This window comes from Tupaia chinensis, unplaced genomic scaffold, assembly GCF_000334495.1.
Source record: "Tupaia chinensis unplaced genomic scaffold, TupChi_1.0 Scaffold000045_1, whole genome shotgun sequence".
Taxonomy (NCBI): domain Eukaryota; kingdom Metazoa; phylum Chordata; class Mammalia; order Scandentia; family Tupaiidae; genus Tupaia; species Tupaia belangeri.
The window spans coordinates 8,812,276-8,815,935 of record NW_006159501.1 but is presented as its reverse complement, the minus strand read 5'-3'; the positions used below and the strand labels follow the sequence as shown (position 1 = coordinate 8,815,935).

The 3,660-nt window shown below is 48.1% G+C and overlaps 1 pseudogene; it reads left to right on the top strand.

Annotated features, from left to right (window-relative positions):
- Positions 1-207: 207 nt before the first annotated feature.
- LOC106735351 (histone deacetylase complex subunit SAP18 pseudogene) lies at positions 208-3,184 on the top strand (annotated as a pseudogene).
- Positions 3,185-3,660: the final 476 nt, after the last annotated feature.

Below are 3,660 nucleotides of genomic sequence, written 5' to 3'. Positions count from 1 at the left end.
AGAATGAACACTTCCACGGACAAACTTCCACTAAAAAGTTATTCGCTGTGTATCTGAAATTCAAATTCGACTGAGCATCCTGTATTTTCATCTGCTAAATCTGGCAGTCCTCACTGGGGAACCAATGAAGGGTTTTGAGCCAAGGCACGCATGAGGCTGTTGCTGGAATCTGAACTCCAGGGCATCTTGTGTTTAAGAGGCCGGGCAATGGACACGGGTGCCCATTGCAACGAGGCAGGTCTGGCCAGCTAGTCCCGTCGGGGAGTGTTAGTGTTGAGCGCACCCTTCCCTCACCGCTCCCAACTCGGGCACATCCTTTCTCTTTCACTGTGGTAACTCAGCTGGAGCCACTGCATTCAGTGAACCGAGTGCCCCATTCTGCTGAGGATGACTCAGGGCTGGCTGACGTCACCCACGCTTTATTCCCTCCCTGAGCTGGATACAAACACAGACAGCAATGAACAAACAGGAATCATGAATGTGCACATGTGTCTCCTGCTTCTCCGGCCTCCATCCTTCCGCCATGAGTGCGAGGTCACCGGGCTGAACCTTAGAAGGCTACCGAGCCCTGGGCTTCCCAGACAGCTGTGAAGGAGGAGTTTGGCAGCCTTCACAGCCAGGACCCTGGGGGAGCCGCTACGAGCTCTGAGACTCAGAGCAAATTCACCAGCAATTTTCACTCACAGCAGAAAGGAGTCTGCAGAAACACATCCTCTTCAAGGTGTTAACTCAGATGACCCAGTCTCCATGTCCGACTCCTCCTCCTCTAGCCTTTTGCACACTCCCCAACAGATGTTGAAGAAGCGAGCCAAGGAGATGGCATTGAGATCCTGCTCAAACGGTTCTAGAAAGCACCGGAAACATTTCCTTGCGTCTCCTTTTTTTCTCCTTTATTTATGATAGAGTGCATGCATGTGCACGAGAGAGAGGGTGACTGAGAGAGAGAGGCACCCTCCACAGTGTCAGTCACGCGGCAATCCCCTCCCCCGTGGTGCAGCCCGTCCGATCTTGGGCTCTCGCGTGCATGCCCCAGGTGTTTTCCAGATAGGGAGCTGGAGGTCCGAACAGAGGTCAGCACGTGGGAGCCGGTTTCTCTTGCACAGTTTTACTGCTGCGCCCTGCTGAAGGCATATTCTGTAGTAGAATTTAAACATCTTAGATTGGTGGTTCTCGAGTTACGGTCTGAATTCCTAGGGAAGTCCTCAAGGTCAGAACTGTCTTCATACTAAGCTGTGCCCTTGCTCACCGTGCTGATCGCTGATCGTTGTATTGACGGTGCGCAAAGAAAGCAGCATTGTGTGAACGGCTGCCTTAGCTTGGATCAAGGCAGAGGTTCCAATCTGCTCTACGGGTCTCTGTGTTCCTCACCACCCATCCCTCACAGTGTAGAGAGAAAAAAAAAAACACTAAGTGCCATTAAGAATGTCCTTGGGGTGGTTAAGGCGCTGGACTCCCACATGGCCGACTGTGGTTTGAGTCCTGGACCCAGCGGCTTGAAAATCAAGCCAGACACGTGTGTGAGCATGCTCCAAATCCTAGGAGAATGGAGGAGAAGGGATTCTCACTTTCCCTTTCAGTGCCTCTGCTTCTTTCCGGCGAGTGCAAGCACCGTATGGCAAAGACCTTAAAAAAATCAAAGACAGTCCTTGATGGAGACTAGTAAATGGCATGGTGGTTAAGGTGGCTGGATCCCACATGGCCAACCACAGTTTGAGTCCCAGACCCAGAGACTTAAACAATCAGTGTGTGTACATGTGCGCAGAATGGAGAATGCACTGTGGCGTGGCTTCCCACCAGGGGGCGATTTCTCATTTTCTCTTCCTCATGTCTTTGTCTGCCTCCAGCAAGCTTATGTGCCCTTTGACGAAAACTTTAAAAAAAAAAAAAAAGACTGTCCTCAATGAAGTTGTAGAAATGACTACTTTTATGAAATCTCAATTTTAAAATACATGTCCTTTTAATATTCTGCAGAAAAAACTGGGAAACAATCAAAAACACTTTTTCTTTCTTTTAAAAAAGTTTATTTGCGGAACCAGCAGTTAGCGTAATGGCTATGTCGCTGGACTCCCAGCGGTTTGCGTTCCGGACCCGATGGCTTAAAACTCACACCAGGCACGTGTGCGTGTGTGCCCAAGATCCCAAGAGGAGAATGGAGGAGAAGGGATTGCGGCGTGACCATTCCCCCTGTGGGGTGATTTCTCGCTTTCTGTCTCTCTGTCTCTCTCTGTCTGTCTGGAGACCGCACGTGCCCTATTGTGAAAACCTCTCCAAAAATAAAAGTTTATTTGCCAATGCGTGTGCTCTCCACAGAGGGACAGAGAGGCAGAGAGGGAGGAGAGGAGAGCACCCTCCGATGGCCTGTGGTCATGCCGCAGTCCATTGGCCTTCATTGTCCTCTCAGGATTTTCTGAGATCTCTTCGGTTCTCCCTCCATCCGGGGTTTTGACACACATGCACACATGCCTAGTTTGTTTTTCAGGATACCAGGGCCAGGATTCAAACCACACAGTTGGGGGGCCGGCAGGTGGCATGGTGGTTAAGGGTTCTGGACTCCCTCATGGCTGATCATGGTTCTGGTCCTAGACCTGGCGGCTTGCTTTCTCAGTTGCTCTCTCTCTTTCTCTCTCTCTCTCTTTCTCTGTCCCTCTGTCCCTCTCTGGTCAAATTAAAATAAATAAATTTTAAAGAGATAAGGGAACGTCTCGCGGGCCATAGGAGAAAGACGGCTGTGGAGTCGTGCGTTACCCCGGAGGAAATGAAGAAGGAGCCAGAAAAGCCGATAGACTACGAGAAGACATGCCCTCTCTTGCTGCGGGTTTTCACCACTAACCACAGTCGCCACCACCGCATGGACGAGTTTTCCTGCGGAAACAAACTGTCCAGCGAGCTGCAGATCTACACTTGGATGGATGCAACCTTGAAAGAATTGACTAGCTTAGTAAAAGAAGTCTACCCAGAAGCAAGAAAGAAGGGCACACACTTCAAGTTTGCAATTGTTTTTACAGACCTTAAAAGACCTGGCTATCGAGTTAAGGAGACTGGCAGCACCATGTCCGGCAGAAAGGGGACTGACGATTCCATGACCCTGCAGTCACAAAAGTTCCAAATAGGAGATTATTTGGACATAGCCATTACCCCTCCAAATCTGGCACCACCTCCTTCAGGGCACATGAGACTGCATTAAATTCTATTTACTATTTCTTGAATTTATTTTTCAGTCAGTTATGTAAAATAAATTTTGCACACTCTTCCCCCTCATTATTGCCATTAAGCCTTTAAATTTTAAACAAACTGTAATGCATCTATTTAGAAGTTAGGTTTGGATGTGCTATGGTATGAATATTAATAGAAAGTCTGTATGTTTCAAGCCCTTCTGTAAAATACAAAGAAAAGTGCTCTTAGCATCCTGTGTAAAACTATATTGTTAAATATATGTGTGCAATCAAAAAAGAGAGAGAGAGAGAGAAACAAATAAAATAATTCTAAAAAAAAAAAAAAAAAAAAAAAAAACCCACACAGTTGGCCATGTGGAATCAGTTCCCTAACGCCTAGGCCCCAGGGCTGGCCCGTGGAAAGCACTTTCCTGTGTAATAAAACCTGATATTGCCTGCAGGAAAACACTCAGGAGGAGCTGCAAGTTGAACTGGCTGCGCTGTTCAC